Source organism: Thalassophryne amazonica, chromosome 16, assembly GCF_902500255.1.
Source record: "Thalassophryne amazonica chromosome 16, fThaAma1.1, whole genome shotgun sequence".
Classification (NCBI taxonomy): domain Eukaryota; kingdom Metazoa; phylum Chordata; class Actinopteri; order Batrachoidiformes; family Batrachoididae; genus Thalassophryne; species Thalassophryne amazonica.
The window spans coordinates 24,453,657-24,467,669 of NC_047118.1; the positions used below are offsets into that span (position 1 = coordinate 24,453,657).

At 39.6% G+C, this 14,013-nt stretch overlaps 1 long non-coding RNA gene across 1 annotated transcript; it reads left to right on the forward strand.

Moving 5' to 3' along the window:
- Positions 1 to 738: 738 nt before the first annotated feature.
- Positions 739 to 12,889, forward strand: LOC117528614. Its single transcript, XR_004565836.1, has 6 exons — positions 739 to 837; positions 1,914 to 2,625; positions 2,783 to 3,155; positions 3,393 to 3,500; positions 11,070 to 11,266; positions 12,109 to 12,889. It is a non-coding gene; the product is annotated as an uncharacterized LOC117528614 (long non-coding RNA).
- Positions 12,890 to 14,013: the final 1,124 nt, after the last annotated feature.

The following is a 14,013-nucleotide window of genomic DNA, read 5'->3' on the forward strand; positions in this document are numbered from 1 at the left end:
TGAAATGCCTTTTATAGAGCCACTCCTTCATTACCTGAGCGGTGTGTTTGGGATCATTGTCATGCTGGAAGACCTAGCCATGTTGCATCTTCAATGCTCTCCAGAAGGCAGAAAAGTGCTTCCAAAAAAATTTTTTTTGGCATTTTTTGTTACAAGCAGGCATCTATGCTAGATCAAGTCCTTATATAGTAAGGTTTCACATCAGGGGCGATGCCAAAAATAAAAATAATTTTTTGGCCATTTTTGGGCCAAAAACCCCCATTTTTGTCTCAAAATTAAAAAGTGTCCAATTCTTTTGATATGCATATCAAATTACTCGTCTTGACGAGTAGAGTTCAAAAATATATAGTTTGACCTATTTTTGACCTTGCATTATGTCACAATGACCGAAAATGTGGAAAGGTCAACGCACTTTTTGTGAAGGGTCAAATTCATAAAATCTGTTATGATGATCCGATTCAAGTAGGCTGATTAAACAAAATTAAAATCACAAAAAATTAAATTCCTGTTACACTACGCATGGGTGGCACACTTTGATTAAATCATCATATAAAACATCACAATTTAGTTTTCCCAGTTGACTTTAAAAATATGTAAAATCTAGTGAGCCTCCCAGGGGACATGGTGGGGAAAAAAATTAGGTGAGGGAAAAAAAAAATAATAATTTTTGTGATATCTTGAGAAAGTTTTGCGTTATCCTGAGAAAACAAAGTGCTTCCTGTTTTTATAGTGTTTCCGGGTCAGTTGACAGGAGCAGCCATGGAGGAGGATGTCCTGCAGTTTCTAGAGTCACGACAGATCCCTAAAGAGGATATCATCCGTATGCAAAGGGACAAGGTGACAAATGTTCACGTGATTATGGCACATTTTAAATTTGCTCATTAATGGCAATCTAGTTTAACATTAGCGGACAATGAAAGAGCGTGTAGGTGAAAACTAGCGCTAACGTTGTAGCCTCAAGGCAAATGAGATACTATCTTATTGTGTATATTTTAAATTACATAACTTTAAAATGAATGTTACATTACTACCACTAACTAGCTACAAACAGTACTATTTCTAACGGACTTTAGGCACTCGACTACAGAGGAGATCGATGGTAGACCATCATAGACATGGGAGACATAGATTAACAACAAATCAGACCTTTTATTCGCTTTATAGTAAACACAACAAAAAGCTGGTACTAGACATATGGTGCACATTTTCGTTCAGCGGTTATGGCTGCTGCGCTACTAGGGTCTCAAGAGCAGCCACAGCCGCAATGTGCTAAAAGCTAAATAAAATTGCTTTCTTTATTTTTAGGTTTTACTGGACAAGCACTTATAGAAATGTTGACAACCACAAATAGTTTGTCGGTGTCTGCTCAGCTTTAACCCACCACTCTACACAAATCCTACTTTCTCAACTTTAGAAAGTGTGACAGACTGGCAGATCTTGAAGCTAACAATTCAGTGGATTATTTCACAAATGTATTGAGAACAAATATATATATATTTTTGCTGTTCCAGAACGTTGTATTTAATGTTTTTAGTTTACTCCCTTATTAAAATGAATGGTAAAGAACGTTCATTTGATCGCTGGTAGCTATGACTTACAGAAAATTACAATTCTGTTTGTTCCACCTTCTTAAAGATACATGCTGCCCTAGCAAAACAGGCACAAAGATGTATGCCCACTAAAAAGAGAAGGCTTCAATTTACAGTTACACTCACTACACTATCCATAGATAAATATATATTTTGGTACTTTATTACATAACTAGCTGAAAACCTCCTCTGTATGAACTCTGATTATTGTGTTCTAGGATCAGTGTGGCATAGAACAGTCTACTTATCTTTTATTGAGGTATATATCTTATTTTCTTTTGTTCTAACAAGCCTATGTGTATGTGTTTCTTGTGTATTTTGCAGATTGATAAGGCAGTGCTGACCATCATGACGGATGAGCAAATGGCTAAATATCTCCCCTCATATGGTGATAGAGTTGCCACCCTTTCCTTTTGCCGCCAAAGAAATAGCAGCACCAACACTGACAAAGACATTCTACTTCAGAGACTGAAAGAAAAAACTGGAACACGGAAAATGAAATCAAAAACAAAAAGAGCACTCACTGACACACTAAATGCACCACAAACTAAAAAGGACATGACACGATCCGGGAATACCTCAGCTGAGAAGACTACCAGGAAGATTGAAGTTGGGTGGCTTCATTTTAGCAGTAACCAATATCATCAAGTGAGGACCAGAAATGGTGGTGGTACGAGACATACAACAGTGGAAAAAACAACTGTTGCCCAGATTTTGGAAATGGCAAAAGGACTATTTTTTCCAAACGGGAATTCAACGAAAGGACCTGTTGAGGACTTTACTTTCACTATCTGTGATTTTAAAAGAAACCAGATACCTATGGAGGACACTGTTGGCAATCTATGAACAAATCAAACTGAGGCTGCTTAGATTTTATCTTTGCTCAAAAGAAGCAGAAGTGGATGAAGATGGAGGTTTTTCTTCTGAGGTTTTCAGTGAGGAAGAAGATCTGCAGGCCGCTGTACATGATGTCAGTGATCCCACTGGAGATGTGCTGGAACTGAGATCGTCATCTGATAGTGACAATGAGGAACAGGTGGATTTGAAAAATAAAATTATCATATTGAAATCTGTTTAAACTTTAGAAGGTCTACCTGTAGGTGTATGTCAAAAACAGTGACTATTTACTAGCAACTAATAAAACATTATACTATGCTATAATATTTAAGGGCTTTTTTGTTTTTTTGCTATAGGCTGTGGATTTTCCAGTACTACATCCAATTTCAAGAAAACATAGAACATCTGAGACTGTGGCTTCTCAAAGTCCAGAGAGATTACATAATCTTTGTTCAACCCCAACACACACCAGTCACAGCAGGAAAATTAAGTGCTTATGATGAACGTTCTGAATACTTAGTTATCTGTCATTTTTTTCTAAAATAGTGATTTGACCATCTATCCCAAAGGTTCCAAACAATTACAACCTAACGAAGGGTGTTCTGAAGGTTTTGAGGTTCTAGGAATGGATGAAACTGTGGAATGGGACCCAGAAGATCACACCAGCAGAGAAAGTGATGACAACGTAGTTGTGATCACACTGAATTGTGACCAAGAGTATGAACACAGGTAACGTAATGTAAAAAAAAAAAAAAAAGTAAGATCATAAGGCAAGAGGCAAAAATATTAATAGTGTTATAAAAATAAAATGGAGCCTAGAAAAACGTGATTTCATTATTATTGATTACTTTCCAGTAGGAAACATTAAAAAATACATTCTGTTGAAATTTGTAGAATACTTTTTCAGAATTACGAGTATAATTGTATGTAATAAGTGAATTAATTAACACTTTGTCAATCCCTCAGAGTTCCCAGCACAGTGAATTACTGCTGAAAGGCTTACATTTCCAGCTGTCTGATGACCTGTATACTGTACAGAAGCAGTCCGCAGAGGAATCAGTCCAAAATGTACAGGTAAACTGCATGCATCATCACAGCATGATTCTACACACAGCAAATACCAGATGTCACTTTCAGTACTTTGCAAATGTTTGAGATAGGTTTGCACACATGTAGGGCTGCAGCTATCAATTATTTTAGTAATCAAGTATTCTATCGATTATTCTGCCGATTAATCGAGTAATCGGATAAAAAGTACTTTTGCGTTTTTAAACAACATCGACAGTCCAGGGCCAGGGCTGGTTATAGCCTATTATGTGCCCTAGGCAAAGAACATTATTGCGCCCCCTTCTGGCGCGGATGACAAGGCCTGAAGGGCTGCAACACTATGGCAGTCATGTACATGTATACTGTAGGCCTATATCATCAAAAGTTAGTGATTTTTATAACTGAATACAACATACATATAAATGCAAATACATGTTACTAGATTCAATCTTTTATATGCCTTTTAAACATTGTCATATTATTATGTAATAGTGCCTTATGAGAATGAATTTCTAGTGAATTGCACTCAAAATATGTAATAAATTTCTGTAAGAATTATTTGACAAGAACATCAAGAAGGTTAATATTTCTAATTAACTGTTAGTAAAGCTTTGCACACTAGCTCAAAGAGTCACAGAAAAGTGTCTATGCTCACAGTTATCTTAGTCAATAGTAATGGTTCATGTTATCAGCCTTAAAAATGAACTTTTCCGGCCTTGAGCTTAGCAAATTTTGCTACAAGTTGTTTGGTGTCTAGCTCAGATGCTAGAACATGCTCAATAGATATAGTGGCTAATCCAACTAATCTTTCCTGGCTCATGGTTGAGCGGAGTTTTTAATTAGTTTAAGCTTTGAAAAGCTACGCTCTCCTGTTGCTACTGACACTTGCAGGGTCAGTAAGATTCGCAGTGCTACTGCCACATTAGGAAGTGTGTCCAGTAGCTTGTTTTGCATCATGAAACCCAACACTTCCTGGGGGCTCATGTGTGACCTTGGCAGTCTTCTTGTGATTGCTTGCAATTCTCCACACAGTTCTTCTGCATCTATGTCTCTGGACTTGTTGTTATCATCACTCAGAGCCCTTTCAAGTGCCTTGCAGGACTCTAGGATCTTTTTGACTGGCATGCTTACAAGATCACCTATCTCATATAGGAACCCAAACAGAGCTGTGTGGACTTCCATCTGCTTAAACCTCTCTTCAATAGAGGTAATTGCTGTGTCCAGCACAGCATAGTAGAATTCAATCTTGAATTTAAATGTTGGGTCTTCAATGATTTCATCTTCAGCTTCGTAATCAAACTGGCGCTTCTTTTTCCTTCTTCTTGTGGTCTCTACCACCTCAAACTGTGCTGTCTACTGCTGAAGTGACAGAGGCTGGATTGGCAGAGGCAACTGGTTTCGCAAGATATCTATGTAAGGAGCCCTCTTGTTTAGCTAATTCTTTAGCTCTTTCTGCCTGTTTTTTTTCTGTACATAGCACCTGAAGGCCATTTTCCAGGTTTACCTTCCATTGCTACCTAAAAGTCAGCACAATTAAATATCAATATTATTATCAATGCATATCATATTAAGACAACAAATGAAGTATATGTATTAGGGCTGAAACAATTAGTCGAGTAACTCGAATAATTCAATTACAAAAAATGTTCAAGGCAAATTCTGTGCCTCAAAGCTTCATTTAACGTTGTAGTACATATGCCAGACCTGTGTGTGGCGCTGCAACGTCCACAGGAAAAAAAAAACAGAAGAAGACTGGAGCATAACAGCTAATCAAATTAGCAATGGTAGCTACCACTTTCCAACATGACAGAGTAAAATAAAGCCTTTTAAGAGAAAGATGGTCCACGCTGATCATCTGAAATAGACTTACTGTGCATTTAAAGGAGACCTGCATTGAAAAAAATGCAGGTCTACTTTAAAGCGAAGCAGTGTGTTTGTCTATTTTTAAAAAAGCACAGTTTGCTCTACGTGGGGAGGGACTATTGACCCGGTGGCCGGCTGCTGTCTCTCTCAGCATAGTGTGAGAGGCTCTCAGACCGGGCGAGTCACAGCTCTGTCCCCGGCTACATTGACAAACAGCAGAAGTCCACTCTTTCTTCTGTGTTTTGCTCAGACTCACACTGAGTGTTTGACTTTTTAATTTTTGCTTTTTTGAGCAACACACAACACTTCACAAACACAGTAACTTAAATAAAATAATAACTTAAAAAACTGTCAGGCTTGCATGTTCAACCTCCAGCTGAAATGCATCTGCTGAATTGCAGAGAAAGAGGGATAAAAAAAAATAAAAAAAAAATCACACAGGGACCCAGTCCATCAACCTTTATAAAAAATAAAAAAAAACAAAACTTAAAAATGGTAACATTTTACAAGTTGGAGAAAACAAAACAGAAAGCCACATCCCATCGCCATTTCAGCAAAATTTCAACACTTTGGCGCAGTGACATTGTGCCATTGCTTAGGGAGAGCCCTGGACTATTGATGTTTAAAAACGCAAATGTACTTTTTATTCTATTACTCGATTAATCGGCAGAATAATCAATAGAATACTCGATTACTAAAATAATCGATAGCTGCAGCCCTAAAATGTATGTGTTATATAACATTTACCAAGATATTTACAACTTTTCCCTTATTTTTATAGGGGCTAATTTTATGTTATTTTCAAATTAGGATTTTTTTTTTCACAAGTTTGCGCCCCTACCAGCTCTGCGCCCTAGGCGATCGCCTACTTCGCCTATAGGCAAAACCGGCCCTATCCAGGGCTCTCCCTAAGCAATGACACAATGTCACTGTGCCAAAGTGTTGGCATTTTGTTGAAATGGCGATGGGATGTGGCTTTCTGTTTTGTTTTCTTCAACTTATAAAATGTAACCATTTTTAGGGCCCGAGTAGGTAACATCCTACGAGGACCCTATTGTAATTGCATTGTTTATTATTATTATTATTATTATTATTAGGGCCCAAGTAGGCAACGTCCTACGAGGACCCTATTGTAATTGCGTTGTTTATTATTATTATTTATTATTATTAGGGCCCGATACGAGGACCCTATTGTAATTGCGCTGTTTATTATTATTATTATTATTTATTATTAGCGCCCGAGTAGGCAACGTCCTACGAGGACCCTATTGTAATTGCGCTGTTTATTATTATTATTATTATTATTATTATTTATTATTATTATTATTTATTATTATTCTCACTCTTGAAATGGAAATTTCGGCCTCTTCCCATGCTCAAAAACTCACCAAACTTTCCAAAGTCGTCCGGCCGGATCCGAAATTCGATATTTTGGGGGCCTCGCACATGGTCGCAGAAAAATCGTGAAATAGCGCCCCCTAGAAATTTTCAAAAACCCCTCCGCATTGAGCTTTTTTTGTCGTAGCCTCACGAAATTCGGTACACACATTTACCATGCCAGGACGCACAAAAAAGTCTCTTACTGTCATGGTGAAATATTGACAGGAAGTTGGCCATTTTGATTTTAAGTTTCGATTTTGAGCAAATTTTTGCCATTTTTGACCATTTCCACTACTTACATTTGAACGAACTCGTCCTAGGGATTTCATCCGATTGTCTTCAAATTTGGTCAAAATCATCACAACACAATGGTGATCAAAAGTTATCAAAAGATTCTAATTAAGTCAAAAGGCGTGGCTGCTAGGGGTCGTCAAACTTTGGCGAGCTTTTCGGAGCAAGCCATTTCACTTCGAACGGCTGTCACGCCCACATACTTCATCATAGATCCTTCAAACTTGCTGAACATGATGAGGGCGCCGCCCTGAATGTCTACATATCTTAAGTTCCCATCTGCGCCATAGCGTCCCCCGGTGGTGGCGGGAAATGTCCTATTTTTACTTTAAGAGGTCCTTATGTCACATACTTAACCCAATCAACTTCATTCCACTTCTAAAACATCCACAATAAATTGGTGAACGTAGGCGATGATCGCCGTGAAATTACGAGTAATGGCGTCCGTGTGGCGGCGTGCCGAATATTGCCCATTCGCCATGAAATTACGTTCTTCCTTTTGACAGCTTTAATTTTGTCACATCATCATGAAAATTGATACACAGGTCGAGCACGACAACCTCTTACAATTCATAGGGGCGTCCCCCATCGGGGCAAAATGCCTCAATAGCACCCCCTTGAAACTTTCAAAAAACCCTCCCCATAGGGGTTTTTTTGGAGTCGGGAGATGAAAATTGGTACACATGTGTGACTTGCATAGACGTACAAAAAAGTCTCTTGCACCATGGGTCTACTCCAAACAGGAAGTCGACCATTTTGAATTTTCTTCTCATTTTGGCGTGATTTCCACATGTTGTATTTGAATGAACTCCTCCTAGGGATTTTCGCCAATGCACTTCAAATTTCTTTGACAGCATCCGAAGATGATACTGACCAAAAGTTATCGAAAGCTTTTCTCTATGTTGAAGGGTGTGGCTGCTATGGTGCCGCCATTTTGACCCTTTGCCATGGAACATCAAGTCAATCAATCAATCAATTTTTTTTTATATAGCGCCAAATCACAACAAACAGTTGCCCCAAGGCGCTTTATATTGTAAGGCAAGGCCATACAATAATTATGTAAAACCCCAACGGTCAAAACGACCCCCTGTGAGCAAGCACTTGGCTACAGTGGGAAGGAAAAACTCCCTTTTAACAGGAAGAAACCTCCAGCAGAACCAGGCTCAGGGAGGGGCAACTCCTTCATGCTTTGCCTGATTGACTTGAAACTTCACATGTGTGATGACGGTTGACCCCTGAACACACCCAGCCCCTCTGTTTGTACACTGAGCGCCCCCTAGTGGATGAACAATCAACATGTCATTACTCCTTGATGCATTGTGTGATTTGTTTAAAATTTTAACTGTGTGATGAGTGGTTGCCCCTGCATGCACATGCCCACATGTGGTCACAAGGGCACCCAGTGGCCTGGGTAGGCGGTTGCGCGGAACGAGGGCCCGTATATGACTGCTTGCAGTCCTAGTTGTTATTATTATTATTATTCTCACTCTTGAAATTGAAATTTCAGCCTCTTCCCATGCTCAAAAACTCATCAAACTTTCCAAAGTCGTCCGGCCGGATCCGAAATTCGATATTTTGGGGGCCTCGCACATGGTCGCAGAAAAATCGCGAAATAGCGCCCCCTAGAAATTTTCAAAAACCCCTCCACATTGGGCTTTTTTCGTCATAGCCTCACGAAATTCGGTACACATATTTACCATGCCAGGACGCACGAAAAAGTCTCTTACTGTCATGGTGAAATAGCGACAGGTAGTCGGCCATTTTGATTTTAAGTTTCAATTTTGAGCAAATTTTTGCCATTTTTGGCCGTTTCCACTACTTACATTTGAACAAACTCGTCCTAGGGATTTCATCCGATCGACTTCAAATTTGGTCAAAATCATCACAACACAATGGTGATCAAAAGTTATCAAAAGATTCTAATTAAGTCAAAAGGCGTGGCTGCTAGGGGTCGTCAAACTTTGGCGAGCTTTTCGGAGCACGCCATTTCACTTCGAACGGCTGTCACGCCCACATACTTCATCGTAGATCCTTCAAACTTGCTGGACATGATGAGGGCTCCGCTCTGAACGTCTACATATCTTAAGTTCCCACCTGCGCCATAGCACCCCCCGGTGGTGGCGGGAAATGTCCTATTTTTACTTTACGAGTAACGGCGTCCGTGTGGCGGCGTACCGAATATTGCCCATTCGCCATGAAATTACGTTCTTCCTTTTGACGGCTTTAATTTTGTCACATCATCATGAAAATTGATACACAGGTCGAGCACGACAACCTCTTATAATTCATAGGGGCGTCGCCCATGGGCGGGGCAAAATGCCTCAATAGCGCCCCCTTGAAACTTTCAAAACCCCCTCCCCATAGGGGTTTTTTTGGAGTAGGGAGATGAAAATTGGTACACGTGTGACTTGCATAGACGTACCAAAAAGTCTCTTGCACCATGGGTCTACTCCAAACAGGAAGTCAGCCATTTTGAATTTTGTTCTCATTTTGGCGTGATTTCCACATGTTGTATTTGAACGAACTCCTCCTAGGGATTTTGTCCAATGCACTTCAAATTTCTTCCAGATCACCCAGACATGATACTGACCAAAAGTTATCGAAAGCTTTTCTGTATGTCGAAGGGTGTGGCCGCTATGGTGCCGCCATTTTGACCCTTCGCCATATGAACATTATACTTAAACAGGTACTGAAGTCACATATTTAACCCCATCAACTTCCTTCCACTTCTAAAACATGCAGAACAACTTGGTGAACGTAGACGATGATCGCCGTGAAGTTATGAGTAACGGCATCCATGTGGCGGCGTGCCGAATATTGCCCAATCGCCATGAAATTACGTTCTTCCTTTTGACGGCTTTAATTTTGTCATATCATTATGAAAATTGAAACACAGGTCAAGCACGACAACCTCTTACAATTCATAGGGGCATCGCCCATGGGCGGAGCAAAGTGCCTCAATAGCGCCCCCTTGAAACTTTCCAAAACCCCTCCCCATAGGGGTTTTTTTGGAGTAGGGAGATGAAAATTGGTACACATGTGTGACTTGCATAGACGTACAAAAACGTGTCTTGCACCATGAGTCTACTCCAAATAGGAAGTCGGCCATTTTGAATTTTCTTCTCTTTTTGGCCTGATTTCTACATGTTGTATTTGAAAAAACTCCTCCTAGGGATTTTGTCCAATGCACTTCAGATTTCTTTGACAGCATCCAGAGATGATACTGACCAAAAGTTATCGAAAGCTTTTCTCTCTGTTGAAGGATGTGGCCGCTATGGTGCCGCCATTTTGACCCTTCGCCATGGAACATCAAAACATAACTCCTTCATGCTATGCTTGATTGACTTGAAACTTCACATGTATGATGACAGTTGGCCCCTGAACACACCCAGCCCCTCTGTTTGTACACTGAGGGCCCCCTAGTGGATGAACAATCAACATGTCATAACTCCTTGAAGCATTGTGTGATTTGTTTAAAATTTTAACTGTCTGATGAGTGGTTGCCCCTGCATGCACATGCCCACATGTGGTCACAAGGGCACCCAGTGGCCTGGGTAGGTGGTTGCGCGGAACAAGGGCCCGTATATGACTGCTTGCAGTCCTAGTTATTATTATTATTATTATTATTATTATTATTTATTAGGGCCCGAGTAGGCAACGTCCTACGAGGACCCTATTGTAATTGCGCTGTTTATTATTATTATTATTTTTTTTATTATTATTATTATTATTATTATTCTCACTCTGCATTGGGCTTTTTTCATCATAGCCTCACGAAATTTGGTACACATATTTACCATGCCAGGACGCACGAAAAAGTCTCTTACTGTCATGGTAAAATATCGACAGGAAGTCGGCCATTTTGATTTTAAGTTTTGATTTTGAGCAAATGTTTGCCATTTTTGGCCACTGGGTCCCTGTGTGATTCCCCCCCCTCTCTGCAATTCAGCAAATGCATTTCAGCTGGAGGTTGAACATGCAGCCTCGCAGTCAGTTATTTTATTATTATTATTATTTTATTTAATTCACCGTGTTTATGAAGTGTTGTGTGTTGTCAAACAGTGTGAGTCTGAGGGAAACAGAAGAAAGAGTGGACTTCTGCTGTTTGTCAATGTAGCCGGGGACAGAGCTGTGACTCGCCCGGTCTGAGAGCCCCTCACACCGGGCAGAGAGCAGCCAGCCACCGTCCCTCCCCACGCAGAGCAGACCATGTGTTTTTTTAAAACTACACAAACACACTGCTTCGCTTTAAATGCACAGTAAGTCTATTTCAGATGATCCACGTGGACCATCTATCTCTTGAAAGGCTTTATTTTACTCTGTGTCACGCTAGAAAGCGGTAGCTATCATTGCTAATTTCATTAGCTGTTATGCTCTAGTCTAATTCTGTTTTTTTCCTGTGGACATTGCAGCGCCACACACAGGCCTGGCATATGTACTACAACGTTAAACGAAGCTTCGAGGCACAGAATTTGCCTCGAACATTTTTTGTAATCGAATTATTCGAGTTACTCGACTAATCGTTTCAGCCCTACACACATGCTTTTAAATATACATTTATCTCCTTACTAAAGCCTACCCTATTAACCATCTTACATCATACAACATGGACATTGGCCAAGGACAGATCACTAACATCCAGTGACTATAGGCAATTATAGTGACTATTGGCAATTACACTGTCCCACTGTAACACAAGGAAGACATGTGAACTTTACTTATAACTGCCAGTCTGATGATCAAGCTCACAACCTGATTATAGTATTATTCATTAAGCAATTAAGTGAGTTTATCCCAGAATTTCATCAGTGGTTTTACGCTGTTCACATATTTTTGACTCTCATGTTAATCCCAGACAGATTCTTTCATGCTGAGATCAGATTTATGAATCTAAACCAGATGAAGATACTAGGTTCACTAACTAGAGGCCAGAATAGACAACATACCGACTGTATTAAGGATCTATGTTTAAAAATAAATAATTTATTTCTTTGTATTCTGTTACAAAACAGAACCTGCATTTGTTGACATTACTTTTGGCTAATCATGTGGGATTGTTATGATGAATATTTTGTTTATAAGAATTTTCTTTGTATTTTAGGACAATGGACAACTTCCCGGACCACCTGATTTGCCTTTAGATTCAAGCAGCCAGCTCTCCCCATCATCTACAGCTGACAATTTGGAAAATTCAGGGAACTCACAATGTATATCAGTTCGCAGAATCAAGGTTGTTGATGATCTTTTGTCTGTCTTTATGGATAGCAAGATAATGAATATCAATCTTAAAATGGTCATTGTAAATGAAAAAGCTGTTGATGATGATGGAGTCTCTAGAGAAATTTACACAGCTTTCTGGGAACATTTTCTAGACTACTGTGAAGGGGAAGATGAACGGGTCCCCAGATTGAGGCCAGATTTCTGGGATAGTGAGTGGCAGGCTGTGAGTAGGATCTGGGTGAAAGGACTACTTGACCATGGTGTGCTACCTGTGAGGCTCTGCAAGGCTTTCATTTTAGCCTGCATTCATGGCATTGACTATGTTGATGAAGACATTTTAATATCCTCATTCCTTAACTATCTCCCTTTAGTTGAAAGATCAGCTGTGGAAAGTGCCCTTCAGGGTACAATGGATGACAGTAATGAAGATGATCTGATGGATTTGTTCACTAGAATGGGGTCTCATTCCCTCCCTCCAAAGAACAACTTTAAGGCAGCTATTGAAACAATGGCACATAAAGCAATCTTACAGGAACCTAAATACGTTATTGACTGTTTTGCCATACCCATGGCACAGGTACAGCAAAAACTGTCAGACAAAACTAGTGTGCTCTGCCTGTATGACTCTAAACAGCCAACAGGCAAACGAGTGGCACAACTGTTAGAAACCACAAATGTAATGCTGTCCCAATGAGAGCAGACAACATTTAATTATCTGCAGCGTTATATTAAAAATGCAGACCAATCTAAAGCAGGCCAAATCCTCAGATTCTGCACTGGTGCTTCTGTCATTTGTGTCAGCAAAATAATGGTGTGTTTTAATGTTGAGACTGGGCTAAACAGGAGGCCTATTGGTTACACATGTGGAGCTACTCTGGAAGTGCCCTGTACATACAGCTCATACCCTGAGTTTCACATTGAGTTTGATAACATTCTGTCAAGTGACTACTTTGAAATGGACGTCCTATAAACTCTAAAGCCTTATGGATCTATATTGTGTGTGTGGCATCAGTGTTATTTTACTGTTATATTTATTCTTTGTTCTGTTGCATTCAACCTTGATGTAAGAAGTCAAGACTTCCTTTTGTCTGTGTTGTAGTTCACACGGTTGACACTTTTCGCACTGTTCGATGTCCCATGAAAAAGACTCATTAGATCCAAGGCTGAGGCAGCGGTTCTCAAACTATGGTTATAGGAACAATTGTTTGGGCCTATGTTGGTACTCTGAAATCTTTAGCTGCTCTTCTGGTTTAGATTAATGTCAAGTTATATTACTGTTTTATTCCTGCTTTCTGGGCAGGTTCTGGTTACATCTTGGTTTTGACCTGGTCAATCCTGGGCTAGTTTAAGGTGGTGCTTTGAAAGCCAAATATGTTTTTAGATGGTTCACGGTTTGAAACATCTGTCACAAAATCTGATACCTGTGGGGTTTTTTTTTTTTTTTTTTTTTACTAATTTGTTGGATTTATTTACAAATTCTGCTGCGGTTTGTGTTAATTAAAAAAAAAAAATCCACACTGTTCACATGTTGTTATTTTTTCTTCCTATGGCATATTGCCCTGTTTGTTACTACATGTAGCCTGCAATAATACTGACTGACAAAATAGTTGTATCCCAATTCTAAACAGAAGCCATCACTTGTTACTACAAAGCTAGACAGTAGCTAGTCAGTCAATGGATTACATAACATGAACTGCATTCACAATTAAACCCTCTGTACTAATTTTAATAACTTGACTTTACAGAGATGCTCTCACAGATTCTCTTAGGTGCATGTATAAGTTCA